This window comes from Cygnus olor, chromosome 2, assembly GCF_009769625.2.
Source record: "Cygnus olor isolate bCygOlo1 chromosome 2, bCygOlo1.pri.v2, whole genome shotgun sequence".
Taxonomy (NCBI): domain Eukaryota; kingdom Metazoa; phylum Chordata; class Aves; order Anseriformes; family Anatidae; genus Cygnus; species Cygnus olor.
In genome coordinates, this window is record NC_049170.1 from 77,499,260 (window position 1) to 77,519,594 (window position 20,335).

The 20,335-nt window shown below is 37.2% G+C and overlaps 1 long non-coding RNA gene across 1 annotated transcript; it reads left to right on the top strand.

Moving 5' to 3' along the window:
• Positions 1–1,802: 1,802 nt before the first annotated feature.
• On the top strand, positions 1,803–15,894 carry LOC121065615. The gene is made up of 4 exons (XR_005817196.1): positions 1,803–1,982; positions 3,787–3,843; positions 3,927–4,064; positions 15,596–15,894. It is a non-coding gene; the product is annotated as an uncharacterized LOC121065615 (long non-coding RNA).
• Positions 15,895–20,335: the final 4,441 nt, after the last annotated feature.

Consider the following 20,335-nt stretch of genomic DNA (forward strand, 5'->3'; position numbering starts at 1 on the left):
ACATTCAGTCATGAAATACCAAAAACAAACAAACAAACAAACAACAACAACAACAAAAAGCTGAATGATTTCAGATCACATAAACAGTTACTTATCAGATAGCAAGTGAAACTTTTTCAATAAGCCAAGCTGTCCACATATGCATTTATTCATAAAATTCAAAACTGTCTTAACAGATAAACCTTTCTCCATACCCATATTCATCCTGTGTTCTCAGCAAGTCTGGAAACAGACAGAGACTTGATCTTTAAATTCCAACTCTTTTAATAGACCTGAGAGTAGTACTTGTCATAAGATAACATACGAAGAAATATATGATAACCATCAGAGCAATGCCAATGTGAGAAAAAGATGATGTGTGCTTTTCTGTAGGTAAAAGTCAAAAGAAATAGTTTAATTCCAAAGCAGACAAAATCCACCATTTTGACATTATCTTGATCACAATAAAATAAGGTTATATTCAGAAACTTATAAAAACTAAAGTAATTTTTATAATAGCAACTAACCCCATGCCACTAAATCTGTTCATATAGAGGATCTATTTGGAGATACTTCAAGCCTCCCTTGAAGCATCTATCTTAATGGGTAAATTCCCTAATGTTTAAAAACAATCTTCACATTCCTTTTTGAGTATCTACTATATCTTATTATATTTCTTTGCGACCTTACCTAGCATCCACATCATTCTCAGCATCTGCATACATTTTTTATCATTGCATCATACTGCTTTTCTTTTTCATACCTCTATTGCATCGTTCTCTTATTTATTCGTTGGATTACATCAGTGGCCTTAATGCTTTTTATCTGCTGAGGATGTCTCACCTGCCCCTCACCCCAGAGAGCAACTGCTTAGGATGCTTGGTGCCCACGGCAGTGAGTACCTCCATGCTTGGTGTCCCCAGTTACACACCCTTTGGATCTCATATTTAAAGTAACACTGTTTTCCTCTGTTGAAGGCCGAGTGTCCTTGGGATAGTCTTCTTCAGTTCTGGTGGTTTCAGTTAATGTTTGGGACTCAGAAGTATAAGGGAATAAAAATTAGATTTTGGAAGGAGACACATTTTGAGAAACTCCACACCCCAGTTTGGACTAGCTCCTCCGTGTCTGCCATTTATACCCTGTCTTTGCCCTGGCTTCTTGTGGTAAGGTTTTATCTGAAAAAAAAAACAGGTTGATATGCTTGCACATTAGTAGGAAAGACAACTACCACATGTTGGAAAAACTCTGAAGCAGTTTCTGTTCAATTTTGATTGTTGTGGAACAAAAATCAACTAGAGTGTGTATACATAATGTGATCAATGAAGTGAAAACAGCGGACACCATGAAATGTTTAGTGTATTTCTTTGATTTGCGATATTACAGTTTGCCTATGCAGACAAGTTAGTGAAAATTAATGAATATAAATTAGAGCATAAATTTACAGGGTTCTCAATATTTGGCGCTGCTTGGCTGGAAAATTCTGCTGCATACTACAAGGATCTTTTTTGTGAAGCCACTTATGCCACTTGCAAAGTAAGGCATAATACCCCATGGGTAGGAAGCACTGAGTGTTTACAGGTGAAGTTAATAAGAAGTGATGACTGTGCTATAAATTTACACCCTAGATTGCTGTAAATGGTCTTCTCTGTGTAGGAAAATCCCTAGAGAGACAGTACAATTGTCCATTATCATCTATAGTTGCAAAATGTGTTAAAAGCTGTCATTCAAGAATTATATATGCCAAGTTTAAATTAATTAGATCCAAGGCAAAGAAAATGACTGCTGTGAAAAGAGAGCATGATGAGTGACCTTTCTAAGTGGAAACAAAATTGTTTAATTGAATGTTTCAGTAAAGTTTTTTTTTTCTTTTTTTCTTTTTCCTGTCAAATCACAGGAGTTATAGAGCAGCTTCAGAAGACTATAGTGTGTGTGGATGCAATGTCATTTCCTGATCTTTACAAAATCTAATTTTCTTCCTGTCTGTCAGAAAACAGCAGAGACAGGTGGGGTGTGTGTGTGACTTATTTATTTATTAGTGTGTTGTTTTTTTTTTTTAATAGTTTTGGTGAGTTATGTATTTTTACATTTGGTTTAGATGGATAGGAAGTATTTCAAAGAGAAAGAGTGTCTTAATAGTTTTAAATATAGGTAGAGGAATTGTTTAAGATAAAAGAAAATAGCTAATTGCTAGGGGAATCTAAGGCTGTTTTCATGGATTTTTCTTTTGACAATGCTTTACTCTGTCAGACAGACAAATCTTTGCCCATTGCTGGTGGATAAAAGAGACAGAGACAAAATTGTTCGAGTAGTTCTGTCTGCTCCGAGTTGTATACATTATTGATAGTCATAAAAGATATTTTTATCCCCTTTTCTATCCCAATTTGAGTCACAAATCTGTGCTTCTTTACACAACAGACTTTTGAATATATCCTGAAAATGTCTCTGGGTAGACAGATGAACCTAACTAAAGCTTCATCAACTTCCTTGAGCACTTCTCCATGGTCAGTAGGAGATTGGAGCCTGAGGCAGAGTACTTGTACGTGGGAGAAATTCCTGTAATATTGTATCTGATTTATTACCAATTCTGTTGGGGAGTGTGTGGTGTGTGGAGAAGGAAAGAAAAGGACAAATAATGAACTTCTGGTTTACATGTTGTTTTGTGTTTTCAATGTGATTCAGTAGGAATTATTCTAAACTGCAGGCTTTTAACTTTACAACAAGCTTTGATTTAGAAAAAACTGCTTTTAGACACTGAAAATATTTATCAGCTTGTTCTGAGTTTAAGTTTCAACAATACGTAAGAATTTCATAATGAAATTAAAGAAGAGAATGGTCATGTATAGTACATACTTCTTTTGCCTTTACTTTATCCTAAATATTTTCTCATTTTAAGTAATCAGTGACTGTCTTTCCCTGGATATCTCAATATTACTTTCATATGACTTTAGTCAGCTGATGCTGACAGAACAACCCATTTTTTTTTCCTTTTGTAGTAGGAACTGCTTCTTAACTCTTGGTTCTACTTTTTTCACTATATGCAATTCTGTGCTGTCAGCAAGTTTAAGGTTTTCCAAGCTGAATTGTCTGTTCAGGTGATTTATGAAGATTATAAATAAAGGCCTAAATACTTAAAGAAATTCCATCTATGACACAATTCCTTGTAATAAGATTATAGTTCTTTTATCCACCTGCATAAACTGTTATGCCTGCTCTGGTGCTAAAGTATGTGTTTTTGAAGCTTATCTGGAACATACTTTTCTGCACAAGGGAGAAACTGATCACTGAAATAACATTTTATATTATAACGTCTTCCATCTGTGCAGAATATGCTTCTGTATATCACCTGCTCACTCACCTCCATTGAAGTGTGCTAGTCTTCAGAGGCTCCTAGAAATGAAATCTAACCTTTTTTTCACCCACTTTGTACTGCAAAGGCTGGATGGCAGACAGCATATAAATAGCACTTGAAGAAATAACTTAAGCTGTTGAACATTACCGAACTAGAGAGTGAATAAAGCATGTGGTCAGATCTTTATCTTGTATTGACAGGTAGAATCCCAGTCAGAGTTCTTCAGGGAAAACATTATTTCTTAATGTTAACTTGCTCACAAGTAAACTCTTATCTCCATGCAAGTGGTTTTGCAACTCCTTGCTCTTAGAGAGGTTTTTGCTGCTAAAATGATCGTTCTTGCTGTTTTCAAATCTCCCTCTCCTTAAAAAATGGTGGGCAGAGAGCAAGATGCAGACTCTTTTGACTGCAGCACCACACTTCTAAGCAGACCTTTTCCTTCTGTTCATCTTCTGTAGCATGATGCAACGGATTGGGAAAGCCAGGTGCCAAGAAGGCACCTGTTCAGTTCAGGGGTGAGGATGTTCTGTAAGTCATTGGCACAATTAATGTGATTTGCAATCTGCTTGTTTTTGGATCTGCCATCGCTTAAAAATAGGGATCTAAGGAGCATGACTCAAGATTGAGCCATGGACTTGGTGAGCAGTGCTTACTGGGACAAGAGGAGTCTCCATTTGATTATGCTTCTGGAGCAAGGTGCAAGAAGAGGACTAAATATGATTCAAACACTTCTCAGGTATGTGAATAAAATGTAGTAATAGAGAGAGATCACTCACTGGATTAAAATGAACATGTTTTAGTAATGAAAACATCCTTTGTGGAGCCCTGGATATGCTGCTTGAGCCATTTTATGGTATGACTTGCTTAAATTTAGTTCAGCTGCTGCAGGTTCCAAGTATTTTCTGGAGTGACTTTGCAGCAGAGTAACAGTTCAGTGTAGTACCAATCATTAAAAAACTAGCCTGCAGAAATCACAGATGAAATATATGGAATTATACATAATTATATCACTAACATTTATTTCCCCTAACTACACTGTTTGACCTTCATTCAAATCATCAGTAAATTGAAAATTTTGGAATTTCTAAGCCGAACTGGAAAGGAGAACATGTTGTGATATTTTAGCTCAGCAAAAAGATGAAGGATTGTGAGGTAATACTAGGTATTAGGCTAAGAGGTTATCATTTTCTTTCATATCCTACTTCAGATATGAAGATAAAGCCTTTTGTTCCACTCAGGGTGTTTCAATTTAAAAATAAATAAATAAATAGGAAAAATGTCCAGTTATAAAGTGATTAATATGAGAAGATTGTTTAAAAGGTAGTGCCACTTTATAGCTGTCACATTGAGAGAACAATAATTACAAATCTTGATTATTCATTAGGAAATAAATGTATATATTTGATAAATTAATTTTTCTATTTCTTGCTATATATGTGGCTTGGTAGCAAAGAAATACAACTGTATAGACCACGGTAATATAAAAATAAATGCTAATGCAATTCTGACTGAAGTAATCTGTGTCATCAGGAAGAATGATATCCTAAAATTCTAATTAGGCTAATTAGAGCTTTTGAGTATGGATTAAAGTAGATAAAATAATTATAAATTAAGTGGTAATTGGGCCCTGTATCATCTTAACCTAATCTAATAAGTAGCAGTCTTTAAAAAAAAATCCATAATTCTTAAAAATATAATAATAATGTTCATAAAATAGTTGTAACTTTACATGATGTGCTTCAGCACTTCCTTGTTCAAGCACACCAGGACAAGACTTCTAGCCTAATCCTTCCAAGTTAAGAGCTGAGATGTTTATCTGAATTGCATATACCTTGTGAACTCCTGCTCTTCCAATATGCTTTGCAGCAGAAGTTTTCTAAACTGTTTGCAGCTCATAGTGATAAAATTCTCAATACTCTCCTCAGAGATGACACAACTTCACGCCTTACCTTTGTTGCAGACCTCAGCTGTGCACCCTTTTATTTTTTTTAATGGAACGAAGTTTGATGAATTTGGAATATGTGGATTGTGTGTAGAAATTACTTGCAATATTGATAAACTCTACCAGGTAGATGCCTTGGTAAAAATGTAATTTACATCAAGGACAGATACTTTCATATATCTGAAGTGTATATGAGAATCAAGATCTCCCAGAATTGTTCTCATGATTTCTTACATAAAAAGTCCTGTTTTCTTCAGGTTCATCTGAAAGTAAATAATTGTTTTCTTAGGAAAGAATTAAAAATTGGAAGCAATCAATACTTTCTTTTTCACCTAATGGAAATTCAATTATGAGATCTTATGTATGAGCTAATGTTCCCCAGAGTATTATCTAGGATTGGTTGTGGATTGTCAGAACACAGCGTAGATCAATGAATTGGGAATATGAATGAGGAAGATAAACATTTGTTTCTTCACTTAGCACTTCCAAAATTCATGAACTTCCCCTCCTTCTTCTGTTTTGAATTTTGTCAAGGAGTTCATGAATCAGCTGGGAGTCAGCAAAACATTAGCATTAATGAGTTCATTTCCACACAAATTGGCTCATTATCATGCTGACTTCCAGTGTTTTGTGACAGTCATGAACTCAGTCCTCCTGCAAGGAGGTTTCACTCAGAAGAATGGGAGGAGGGAAGAGGGAGTTTTAAAATAAAAATAAGTTTTTTTTTTTTACAGGCATAAAATTGTATCAGTTCATTGATGCAGCAAGCCCTGTGGTTTCTCTATAGTTAGTTTTAAAAAACTCCAATTACAATATGTGCTTGTTTCATTTGTCGAAATGTACTCATTCTGCCTGGTAGCTGGTGAAAACTAATATCTAGAATCTGAGTTTGAAAATTACATAAAGGAGATCTAATTTCAATTTTGTAGCAATATATTTGACCCTAATTATTCTAATTCCATGGAAGTGCATTCAAATGAATTGTACATTCTGGGAAACATATTTTTTGTAGTACCCAAACAACCTTCCAACTGTTCTCTCATTATCTGATGCATATTAACTTCAGAATACTTGCTGGTTTGCGTAATACCATATTTGTGCCATAACTATCAGATTAATGATACCACTGGTCATTCTGGCTTTATCAGAAACAATGCTTGAATGTGAAGCTGCTGGTAATCTTTTTGAGTAAGACATTATGCTCGTTTCCCTTCAGACAAGTGATTTGGTCCTTAATCCGTTTGAAATTCATTGTGATTATGCCCAGCAGGTTTATGAACTGTATTACAGTCCTAGACCTGCAGGTTTCGTTGTCCCATAAGGGCTGGTAAGATGAAGTAGGTATGGTTTATTCCATTATCCCAATTGGATCCTTAATGCAGATGCAGATTAGTCAGCCTCCTTCTTCATGTCAGTTCTGGAATGGAATCTGACCCAAGATTACAGTTGTCTCTTTATATCCTTTACCTTCACTATAGGTCAGGTCTGTGGGTACGAGTAGTTCTTTTTTCCAGGCATAAAGACTGTCTAAAGACTAATCAGATTTGCATTAATTACCACTAGCTATGACCACAGCAGTGCAACTGCACTTTAATAACTTTGAAAAAATCTGTGTCCATAATATACATCACATGTTAATGTAATATTCTTTGACATTTCTGTCCTTCCAAAGTCTTCTATCTGTCACAATATAATAAATCCATGTTCTTTAGTACTTATATTTCCAATATGTATTTTTCTCTGAGTGAAGTTCTTTGACCTCTTTTGCACAAGATGTCAAACTGAAAAGTGTTTTTTATGCTCTTTAAATCAGCGATAAATATTTATCTGTCAGTTTTAGACTCCAGATGCTTATGATTTTGGAATATCTGTTTAAAAAGGTCCTCTTGGAATCTGATATTTGTTCAGATTTTAAGTATTTGTATTGTAATGCATAAAATGCACCTATTGTATTAGGTGCTATGCAAGGCTGTGCCATCCAAGAGTTAGCTTAATTCATGTTGTCACATTTTCTTTCCCCCTTTTCTTTCTTTCTTTCCCCCTTTTCTTTCTTTCTTTCCCCCTTTTCTTTCTTTCTTTCCCCCTTTTCTTTCTTTTCTTTCCCCCTTTTCTTTCTTTTCTTTCCCCCTTTTCTTTCTTTTCTTTCCCCCTTTTCTTTCTTTTCTTTCCCCCTTTTCTTTCTTTTCTTTCCCCCTTTTCTTTCTTTTCTTTCTTCCTCTCCCCTTTTTTTCCTTTTTTTTTGGGGGGGTGGGGGTGTGTGAGGATTTTTTTTTACTGTTTTTCCTTCTTGAGTGGTTGAACATTTCTTTCAGTAGATATACCCTGTCTGAAATCTTGGCTTTGATTTTTAGTAATACCTCTTATGTTTATATAAGTTGCAAAGGATTTTGTCCAGAAGCATTCTTTGGTTCCTGTGGATTAACCTGAAGAAAACCCTTTTTTTTTTTTTTTTTTTTTCCCTCTCTTTTCATTTCTTTGTCATTACAGGCTTTGGTTCTCTGATATTTTAAATTTTCAGCTAATTCTATACATTTAGTCAGCATCCTTGAAGACAGAGTCAATGTCTCCCAATATTATGGACCTGGAGCTTTCTATTGCATAAGCATGGGTGGTTGGAATGTGTTGACCTTTCTCTCAGAAAGAGTTATTTCCATTTCAGTGAGTTGCACTGCAGGTTAAAATATTTTTCTGATTAAAACTGAGACCCACTGCATCCCTGCAAATGTTCTATGATTAACCCTTATGGTCTTTAGCAGGCATGGACATTCACCTATAGTTTACAATTGCCATAGCCCAGTCATAAATAACATTCTTAAAAAATGTTCAACAATGAAGAGAGATTCTCTACAAATTGACTGGTAAGCAGTCATGCAAAATCTGCATTCTTAGATCTGTATCAAATTCAGCAAATCTACAAGGGCATTCAGTTTTTGATTTAATTGATAGAGCACTTTCAGTAATTCTGCTTTTTACTTCAGTATCTAAATAAATATGAATAGATGACTAATTCAAGGGGATATTTTGTAAAAATAATTAAATATACCCTCTCTGTGCAAAATAAATTATATGCTGGGTAGACCATAACAAAATATTACCAAAAGAGATCGGGTAAGCATGTCTATCTACACACATACATACATTGTTCTGTCCTAATTGCAATGTTTGAGAATTACTGTTGTTCCCCATTTATTAGTGAAGATAGAAAAGGAAATGTTAGTAATTGATTTAACTTGTCGATGGCACAAAATTATTAATCCTTCCTCTAAATTTGATTGTTTGGCTTTAAGCAGGTGAAGTTTTATGTTTGCAAAGATTTGCAATTTGGAGGCAAAAAGCGTTGTATCGATTTATTAGGTAGAGATCTCTGAAGAGGAGTCCTCCAAAAATGTGACCTCAGATGATCGTGTATCAGGCCATTCAGGAAAACCAATAGCAGTAACACACAAATCCATCCTGGAATTTTCTTTGGGCAGAAAGATCGATAATTTTAAATGAGACTCTTATTGTAAGAGGATGTTGAAAAATGTGAAAGATGTTATTGAAAATAAAATAGCTTTTATCTGGTAACAAATTGTTATAAGTTACCTTTTTGGCATTGTTGCCAGAAACTCATGTAACAGTATATAACAGATGTCGATGTATAAATTGGGCAAAGAATATTTCATTCTGCCTTGCGAATAAAAAAAAAAATTAAAAATGATGTTTTGCAGTAGCTTAATTCAAGCATAAAACTGCATTTTGCAATCAGTAAGTATGGCTATATTTAACGTTCTTTAAAATACCAAGAAATAATGTTTACTTAGTGCAATTAATGTAAGAGGAACAGGGTCAGCCCAATTGCTACAGAAACCTGTTTCTGGGTTTATGTATTCAAATTACAAAGCCGTGTATACCTGTTTACAGCAGAGTGAACGTTAGAGATCCATTTGGAGTCAACTGCTGATGTTCCAAGCTGGGAAGTGTCCCCCTGCACACACCACACCGTGGGATGCTAAGGCCCTAGGAAGACCCATTCCAACCGTCATCAGCAGAGGAGGTGCACTTTGCAGCATGCACTGCAGTCATCGTAACCTTGCCAGGGCACGGGGCTAGCGCGTGCTGTGCAGACCCCTTTTGGCCAGTGCTTTACAGTGCTGTGGCCTCTGGCTGGAGAGTGGCGTGCCCATTTCTTGTTTCGAAGTGCACGCGGGTGAACTGATACCTGGGAAATTCTCTGTAGAGTCCTGCAGTTTTAATGTAGCCCAAACTAGAAAATGTTTGGAGCTTAGTCTCACATAAGCTCAGGCATATGATATGCAGACAGATAAACCCACTGAAACAGATTAGGCTCTGCCTGTTCAGTGGAGGTTTTAGGCTTCTCAGCTGCACCTGGATATTCTATACAGCACTTTCAGCCAATTGAATTCATACAAAATCAAGTACCCCAAAAACGGGCATGGAGGTGGACTATACTTAGAAAATAAACCTGTAGGTAAAAGCTATAATAAGGCCCTTTTAGGGAAAATAATTGTTTTTGATGCATTTTTTAGTGCTACTGTTTGGTCATCGCCTTTCTGCCTCGCCTATGTACTGTATCTCTAAAGACATAGTACGCTGATTAGTCTTTCTCTAATTTTGAGGTCATAATGTGTGCTTTGCTTTTACAATTAGACTGTTTTGATGGTGTTAATTGTCAGAGTTTTCTGGAGAATTCAACCTCTGTATAATTAGAAAAACAAGTTACCAGATTTTCTTAAGAGGTCGTCATAAATAAGCATTTAAATTTAAATTAGAATAAACCTGCACAGATTCTGAACCTTCTGGAAAAACAGTCTCACTCCTGATGATTGAGAGAGGTTCTCTGGCCTTGTGAAGCCCAGGATGCTGGTACTGTTATGCTTTGTAAGCAACAGGAGGCACATTCAGCATGCACTGTTTGTCAGAAAGTGTGAGCTCTGCAGCGTCTTAACACAAATTGAGCCAAAGAGCCCCAAGCCTTGAAGGGAAAGTGTCATAACGAATAAGCTGCTCATCCCACAGGACAAAGCAACTGTGAGAAAGAGGAAATAACTCCTGTAAATGTAGAACAGGAAAGTGGTGAAACAGTGGGAGACCAATTAATTTCAGAAGGCAGCTGATGACATTTTAGAACTGATTAAAAAGAAAATTATGAGAAGAGCAGAAGAAAACTGAAAAACAGAAAACAGAAAGATAAAATGTATTAAATCAAAAGAGATCTCAAGGGAGAAAAAATATAATGAAGAAAATGCTTTGAAAACTTACTAAGGCATTTTTCTTCCCATATTATAAACGATAAAGAGATAAGTAAACATATTTACTTCAGTGTCAGCTTATACAGAAGTAAAAGTGAAAAAAACAACAACAAAATAGAAACTCACCATACATAATGCTTTCCAAGAAATACAAGTTAAGTCCTGATAAGAAACAGGAGATGTTGAAGGAACCATCTTCGTGGCTGCATGAAGCAAACATATGTGAAAACGCTTAAAATAAGCAAGTGGAGTGGCCAGGAGCAGTGCAGAGGATGTAAGTGTGTGTACGTGTGTCTGTGTGTGTTCAGGCGGCCATGCATGAACAAGGGCAAATTGGAAATGGTCTGGGTACTCATACTTACCACAAAACATTTTTCACATAGAATATGTCACTGCCCCCAACACATTGAAAGAGGCATCAATTGAGTATTTTGGATTTTCATTGAGTCGTTCTCTCAACACTATTTTCTCCATAAATCTGAAGTACTGGTCTGTGTCCCGTTCTAATAGCTATGACAATAAATGAGTCCTTCTATAAATGCACTGGTTCATCCCACTTCTTCTGGGGCAAGTTGAAGGATGTTGACAAAAGTGCTCTGAGTGTGGGGGACAGTTTGGATAAGTCTTCACTCTGAGGCTCACTACAGCTCTGCACTTCTGTTTTTACACATGGGAAGAAGGAAAAGGTTTCATGGAGTTTCCAGGCTTGTAGAAGGCAGTGTTTCATTGATCTGTCACATGGTGAATGAGCAACAGATTTGAAACAGTGATCTGAAAAACTGCAAAATACAGCTGTGTCTTATTGAAGGATTAGGGTGTGATGTTGATCTCCACACTCCTGTCTTAACAGTTCTGATTTTATGGCACAAGCCTGTAGTGTTCATACCTCTTTCTCTTTTCTTTTTTTTTAACCCCATCCTCTTCTAGTCTTATCCAAATAATTCCTTCCATCTTTCCTTCCTTCATTTGGAAGGAAAAAACATTAGTTCTTGCTCTACTAAGTGTTGTTCTTGTGTTGCCTTCTTATATTCTCATTTCTCCACTTAAAAAGCAGTGTTTCAGGCTTGTATTGAATCTTTAGTGAGGCCAGTCTGAAATGGAATTTAATATTTTCCCACTGAATATATAATAAATGCTAAGGAAAATATGGATGGCAGCATTATAGGAAAACGGGTCCAAACAGAGAACTTAAAGGAAAGTTGATGAGAAGTTTAGCTACTGGGTGGTTTGCATGAATATCACAGTGGTGATGATAACATCTTTTGTGAATGTTTGTCGTGTTCCCTTCTCAGCCAGCTCCCCCCACCCCCCCATCTTCCAGACATATGACTGACATAAGAGAGGAAGACTCTCTGATAGGGAGACTTATTTAGCTAGAGATAATTGATTTAACTTGCATAATAGAATTTCTTTTCACAGGCCCTAGCAGTGCAAAAAGTACTCACAGTCCATTCACAGAGAGAATGAGATTCAGAGAGGGAAGAGAGAAGAATAAATAACATTCTTCAATTCCTATCTCCCAGTGAAGCAAAGAATGAAGCTCTTTGCTAAGGATCCAAGGCATTCTTTACTGGTAACATACAGGCAAAAAATCCCACCCTCTGGGGGATTTTTTTTCTGCAAAGATGTCAGAGTTTTGTTTGTATTTTTGTATGTTTTTTTTTTTCTCTCTCCACTTTATTTCACATCTGGCCAGATAAATTCCTCCCTCTCCCCTCTTTTTTTCTCTGACACATGAAATTCTGGCCGTCTATGAAATCAGGGGATACCTAAACAGATGATGCAATTTTATGATTGTTAGTTTTTAACCCTTCTTCTGACGCATCAGAAGGTTTCATAAGATAAGTTGAAACCAAGCTTATCTTAATCAAATCGCACCCACTGGAAGAGCATCAGGCAACAGGGGTATCTCCCTCTTCCCATCGTACTTTCCATCTGTAGCTGCTGAAGAAGACTTCTGTGGAATGTGCAGTTGTGGGTTTGGTTCATTAGAATGTGTTTGGAGAGACAGATAAACCAGTGCTGTTGTTCTCATCAGGTGCTAGGTCTAAGACAAACGTAAGAGAACAAATATGATGACTTATAGCAAGAGGTGATAGATTGTTCAGCTTTTCAAGGGTTGAACCAGAGCCAGGCTCAGAGAACAACCTTCCTCTGCAAGACAAAGTTGTCAAGAGCATGGGTCAGCCCAGCAATGGAGGCAGAGATCAAGTATGTGGTTGGTCTTCCAGTGTTTTCAGAAATGAGCCCTGCTGTCAAAGTGGAGGAGGAAGGAGGAGGGCTGTGGAGTTTTGCAGTGAGCCCCCTGCCATGTGTCTCTTGAGAGATGTGTAGGAGAGGCACAGGAGGCAGGGCTGAAACTGTCCTGCTCTTGGTAGGGAGCCTCCAGGCTGAGGAACACCAGGAGGAGGTGTGTACATGCTTTCTGCCTGTGCACAGCACAGCTTCCTAATCAGTGGAAGGCCTCTTACTTCCCACTTGTGTCCCATGTGTCTGGTATTTTTCTTAGGGCCTCGTGGAGTGCCTCACACACTGGGATTTGTTTTCTCCCTTTGTTATGGTCCTTGCATGTATTGCTGTTTCAAAGATGGTAAGTATTGTCTTCTTATTATCTCAGGCAAATGTTAAAAGGGAAAGGATGCCTTTAAAGGAGAGAATATCTCCACCTTTTTCAGAGCCAGACTGCAGAAACCTTCCTGCGCTGATAAGCTCTTGCTCTGGCTGTCATGTTGCCCAAAACAGAGGCCTAAGTGAAGGGTGAAGTGGAGAAGGTCTGCAAATGCCAGCCCTGCCTGTCCCTGGGCATGATGCATCTTGCTCCTGGGTGTGTTTCCTGACTCCCTGCTTGTGGCTTTGCCTTTTGAGGCAGGGTTGGTCCATGCTCCCCAGCCGAGGTGCTCTTGCAGCAAAGGGCAGTGCTTCTAAGTTTGCATGAGGCAGGCAAGAGGGATGTCTTTGCCTGGCACATGGCGTCTCCATGGTGTGGTGAAAATGGGGAAGGTATTGGCAGCTTCACTGAGGAACTCTGTTGACTGAGGAAGCAAGGAAGTATGCATGCCCTGTGTTGCCCATCTCTGATAGTCTAGGTGCTGCAGTTTGGACATTGGACTACAAAGCTTGTGATGGATCAGACCACACTTGGAGGGGACCGTCTGAATGAAGGAAGAAGGTGAGAAACATTTCAGGTGTGTCAGCACCCATGGGATCGCAGATTGTCAGGATCCCAGCACATCACCAGGGAACTCTGGGAGACAGCTGGATGAACAGAGGATGGGGTCTGACATGGGAGGACCTCTACTCTGCAGAGAGCCAAGGACAGTGCAGGCTGTGGCCATCCAAAGGTGAGAGTGGAGCTGGAGCTTTGTGCCCCCACCCTCTGCCCCTTTGAAGGATGCCTGAAGAGAGTGCAGGAAGGACACAGGATGAAGGGAAGAAGACCCCCAACTGCAAGCAACAGCTGATGGCCAGCAGAAGCAGATCCCAAGGGATGTAACTTGGATGAAGGGACAGACATTCCTTATAATGAAAGTCATCACTCAGAATCCTGGTCAAAGCACCCACATGCATTCATATTATATCATTTTACTTTCTATCTAAACTACTACTTTCCTATAATCTCAGAGTGGCTTAAGGATGGGCTCTGTCCTTTTTGTGGTCTTGCCTTTCTTAGTCAATGATCTGGATTCAAGCCAGGGTTTGTGTTGGCAAACCTCAGCATTCACCGTGAGACTCCATCACCCTTTCTTTTTTCTACTCCTGTTTGTCTCTCTTTCTCTAATAAAAATCCTGAAATGCCCAATTGATTGTTTTGGATGGCTTCCAGATACTGAACTTTCAAGTGCTCTATAGTGTATCAAGGGCTTTACATTTTGTGGGAAAATTGAAAGTGGTCTGCCATCCAGGACTTTCCAGCTCATACTCATGAGTCCAGAAACAAAAGCACTGAATTCCAAGTCACTCAGTGCAAACATTGAAATCAATTTTGTCACTCAGTTACTTGCTAAAGATGTCTGCAGATGAAATTAATCTACAGCTAAAAATACAATTTTATAAAGTGAAATAAACTGAGTCAAAATTAAAGTAAAAGAATATTAAAAGCAAGGCATTATTTTTCCCATTTCCTTTACTAAAGCATTCCAGAAGCCTTTATCCTTCTCTTGCATTATTGTCAGAGAATACTACGTACTGTCACACTTGACTAGAATTTGGACCTTCAAATTAATAGAAAGCAAAAATGTTGGAAGATTAACCTGCAAGTCAGAAACAACAACATACACAACAGATACTGGATTTAAAGGGCCTAAATTTGATCTGCTCTTGCAACAGCTACTTTCAAGATTATCGGTGGTCCTATGAATGGGTTGCTGTAAAATGAGCTCATATTTGAGCATGCGTTTGATGGCTATTTCAAGACTTTTTTTCATCCCCTTGCTTTGGACCCTCATGATGTATTTGTGGCTTTTGTTCATTTGAATGACCTTTGCCTGATCGCAGAAGCACCACCTGAGTTAACCATGGTTAACCTCCAGACATTGGTTTGCCTCTGTGCATGACTGGTCTCTCCTCTGATTTCTGCTTGTAAACCTCAACCTTAAATCTGTTTTATAAGTTTCTCATCAGTAGCTGAAGTATAATTTTTCAGTAATAACATCAGTAACGTCACTAGTGTAGTGACTGTTTTTTTTTTTGTATGCTAAGTAGTAGGTACTCAGACACTGCAAATGGGGTTTTATCACTCAAGCAACCTTGCTGGGACTTGACTTTCAAAAACTTCAAAGCATGAAAACAGTGAAATTACATATATCCTTTATATTCCTTTCTTCTCTACTCTATTCTCCATTAATTTCCATCAGGATTGCAAGAAACTAAACTAAAATATTAATCATTGCAAACACAAAAAATCAGATTTATTTATTACAGCAGATAGAAGTTGTGGAAGATTAAAAGGGTTGAATGCTTTTGATTCAGATTTTCACAAGCTCTTTTAAAGTGTACCTGAACTTGAATAATCTCTTTGTTAATTTCTTCTCATTAAACTTCTAGAGAGAAAATACTGTTTTGTTTTTAATACAGGGTATATTCTGCTTTTACACGGGCCTCTGAAATTCTGCTGACCTAGCTTACTTAGTTTCACTACTATTCTACATTTCATGCAATATGCAGAAAGAACTACTTTGGGGTGTGATAAGATGTAAACTCTTCTTTGTGTGAGATGGGCCTGCATTGGCGAGAGCTTTGAATCTGACCTTGTGGCTCTTCCCTGAAATGAGCACATCAATATATGACAAGAACTTTTTAAACTCTGGAGCTAGATCTTATGAAATCTCAAGCTGCAGGAAAACCCAGATGACTGGAAAAGAAAGCTGGTGATATTTTCCTCCTCAATGGTGCCCAGCAACAGCCTTTATAAAGAACTGGATGAAAATATTAATGACAAACATGAACAACTGCATACCCTTTCCAACATGCCCTGTTCTCCCTTTTCTCCTGTGGGAAGTTCTGCCTGTACTTCTTCAGTATGATTTACTTTCCTATTTAATTCTACAGAGTATTTCCCAAACAAATTTCTTTATTGCTTCTTCTATAATGTAGACAATAAAGCATTTGACATTGCATTTAGAAATTGCATACACAAGAACATGTGTTGCAAGAACATGTGCGAATTCACTCGAATGTACAGACTAGTGCTAATGATAGTAATCTGTGTTATATCATGACCACCAAATATACCATTTCTGATATAATTCAGTTCCAAAGAGAATGGATGCACAGAATGATGCTTACACGTAGTATCCATTTACTGCAAAGAGTTTGCTAAAGGCAGCTATTTCCATTAATGACTAGATCTTTTATTCAGAAAGGCAGCTTGGTTTCTGGAGTCCCCAGTGTTTTTCAGACACTCTAAGCAAACATTTTCTGAATTTCTAACTGTTCATATGAGGTACTGTTTCCTGAAAGAGCCCAAGCCTTATTGCCTTACATTTGTGTCTGATAATTCATCCTCTTCAAGCTTTGTATAAAGCTCCTGTTATTCCTGCTGATGTTTCCCTAGATTACTGTGTTTCAGACTGGTGCTAAAAAATAGTTTGCAATGAGGGCATTCAAATAGATACATGAAAATGGCATGAGAGAAATCCCCAAGGAGCAGTGACCCAGAAAAAGAGCTTGCTTTTTCAGCTACACAGAGTCCATGCAGCTTTTCTGTCCCCTTTTTCAGTTTCTGAATTTTAGCGGAAGCTACAAATGCAAAGTCAGGCAGGCTATTCACAACTGTGGCGTGCTTTGACCATCTTTATTGCTTGCTTGTTGAGAAACTGCACAGTATAAAACCGAATTTTTCTCTGTTAGATAAGTCCCTGTATCCAAAAATGGTGTTATAAAGCTGATCATTGTCAAAAGATTCTTCCTTCGAGAGTTTGAAGGGCAACTGCAATATGTCACCCCTCTGGACAACAGCAAACATCCCAGGGAAATTCTGATTTCCAACAAATCTTCCAAATTTCTGTTTTTCTGCTCTGCCCCATAGGAGCAAAAGGCTTAGGTAAGTGCTTACGGCAGGATCACATCCTACTTGTTAAACCCTTAAAGAAAGGACACTATAGAAATTCTTACCTTTTTTTTCTACACAAGAAAAGCTGTTGGTTTCAAAACTACATGTATTTCAAATGGCAGGCTCTGCACATAGTATTTTGTTTTTGTTCACACTGTACTTGTCTAACATACTGTGACATCCAAGTGTGCTAAACTATGGTCTTGTTATTGCAAAATCATAGTGGGGGAAGTAGGAATGGAGGAGCTGTTAAGAACAGCTCATCTTTGTGGCAAACAATGATTTGGGGTACCTTTACATACAGTAGAAATTTTCAGTTTTCTGTAAGTGTATGTACTTATTTACCTACTTCTCTGTTAACTAACAATAACCTTGAAGCTACATCTAAAGCAAATCATTTCAGTGTAGGCATTTGGGACACAGAAAACCAGGGAGAAGCTTTTCTTTAGAAAGGGGGGAAGCAATTACTTCTTCTGTGCTTTAGTAGAAAAGCAGTCTTTGAGATGACAAAAAACAGAGAGAAATGTCTTCAGGCAGTTTTTAAATATAAGCAGGAGAAAAAAAAGGCTTTCATTAGGAATGACAAAATATTATGAAAATTGTGAATCAATCCATCACTATAAATTGAAAATACTGCATTTGTAATGAGAAGAGAATACTGCATTGCCAATTCTCTCTTAACTTAGTCCACAACTTTAAGCAGGCATGACATTTTGACAATACTTCTCAACAGCATTCTTCATTTTGCTGAAAAAATATAAATGAAAATTTTTCTTGCATTTCTTTCAGTCAGCTTATTTATTTATTTATTTATTTTGTGTGTGTCTGTATCTGTGTGTCTGTGTGTGTGTGCGTGTTGGCTCATTGGTGTCTCTTGTGAAGATGAGATTTATCTTATCTGCTTGTGCTCACCAGTGAATCAACAAAAACTGCTGAGATTATAGTAAAAGCATAAGCTATCAAGAGTCTTTCAGACACAAGAATCTGTGTAGAAGAGTTGCAAAGAAATTTGACCTACTTCACTGCAAGCTTTCGAAACCTGATCGTCTTTCTTTATTGAATACTGTTTACCTGTTCTGAAGCAGTTGTTGATTTCTAGACCTTCGTGATCTGGGTTTGCATAGGGATTCCTCACATCACTAAGTGTGAAATGGGGCCTTGATGAATGGAGGCATGAATGCCTAACTACTCCTCTGATCGTTCCTCCAGCTGTAAATACCTCATTTTCTGATAGTACTGATACTTACACTTCATTTTAAGAACTTTTGTAGTGTCCATGAAAATTCACTTTATCCAAATATTTCTTGTTGCAGGTTAAAAAGATGAAAATTTATTTAATTTTCTCCCTTTTACAGTGCTTTCTGGTACCTGTAACTACTGCTATTGACTATAATGGGTGTCTGTAGGGAGAATAAAATACTGCTGTAGCTGTACTTTGTCTAAACCTGACATAACCAAAGCTGCAGAAACAACTTCAGATATAAAGCAAGTATAGAAAATGGAACTCAGCTCATCTGAATTCATTAGTTTGTGCTAGATGTCTAAATTTAAGTTGGTTATATAGAATCCTAGCAAGGAGAGAGAGGAACTTTCAGAGGTACCACCTAGCCACAAACAGAAAGAACAACTCTGGCTGTATTAGATTTTCCTCCATAGGAAGGAGGAAATACCTAACTTTTAAATTATAAAGTTAGATGAACTTAGCAGACCCTGGCTTACCCTGGCAGACAATATTGACATCAATAGTTTTTGTTTTGTTCTTGGTGTTTGTTTGTTGTTAACTGACTTTTATTTTATTTAAGAACTGTGATATTTTCTGGACATCAGTTATTTTTTAATCAGTGTCTGAAAAAGAGATACATGGAACAGAAAAGAAAAGTATGGCATATATACTTTAGTGTTTTACATGTGTATAAAGGCAAATGGCTATAGAATACTCACTACCACTTCTATAATACAAAATTTTGCACTTTTTTCTAATACTAAGTGAATAGTAATAATGACAATGTTAGGTAGAAGTGTATCTGGTAAAGATACATAAAATATGCAATTAGGAAGAGGATGTATAATTTATTTAATAATATTTTCTAAGAAAAGTGCAATCTTTGAAGAGGTGATGAATATTTCATAATCCACAATAACATCTAACTAAACTCTGTAGCTTGGTTACACAGCTATCATTTTGACTGAAACAAAATACATTCTTTATTTTAGGTGTAATTCTACTTCAGGTTTCTCTGAAAGTAGCACAGAGCAACATCGATAACAAATCAAGTTATGGTAAAAAATACATGCACTTTCTCCATTCCTACAAACTGAATACATCAGCAATTTTAGAGCCCCCTCATATACAGTTCTAATATCCCCAGCTGTGAAAAACAACTGCTGTAAATCTACATATGGAAAGCTATTGAAATATATCACTAGAATCTGCCACATCTTTGAGGGTCAAGAAGCTTCAGTGCTGGATTTCCAGCTCAGTCTTCAATAATGCCTCAGTATTCAGTTCTGTTAGGGAAAGCTTTGAGTTTGGCATAAGTAGTGAGGGTAAGAACTTAATTTCACCAAAATCTATGGCAAAAATCCTCTAAATTTTTCTGGTGAAAGACTTCACCTGTGGTTTTCTACACACTAACTCAGATTTTCAGTGGAAAGAAATATTCATAGCTTAGGGGAATTTTGTCCCACTTGGGAAACTACCCTAAAAGAGTATGCCTGGGTTTTCTAAAGAACAGTGCTTGCAAACTCTGACATCACTTTGTTGATTTTAATGACTTGTAAATTATATTGGCTTAAATACAGAAAGAGTTCCTGGAAGAGTTGTCTGAGTGGCAGATGAGCACTCCTCATCTGAGTGGGAAAACTGAAAGTGTTCTGCTCTGCTGCCTCATGCACATGATCGCTGAGCTAACACATCAAGGTTGAGATTTGAGCTCCCTGGGAACACAGAAATTAATTGTTAGGCAGCCACCTGTTAGAAACATTTGTATACAGAATTCAGTTCTGAGTTCAAGACTATTTAATGCAGTACATTACATACATATTCAATGCTTATTGATATGAGAAAGTCAAACTCGTAAAGCAGAATTGCTAATGTGGAGCTTCATTTTTTATATTATTTCCAGTGGAAATGATGGTGAAAACCTGAAGTATCATGCAAAAGTTGCATGGAGTAAAAAAGAAAGTTTGCGTGAGAAAGACAAACTGGATCAAAAATACATGCTTTTCAACAACTTACCACAATCTATGAAATATCTAAAGCA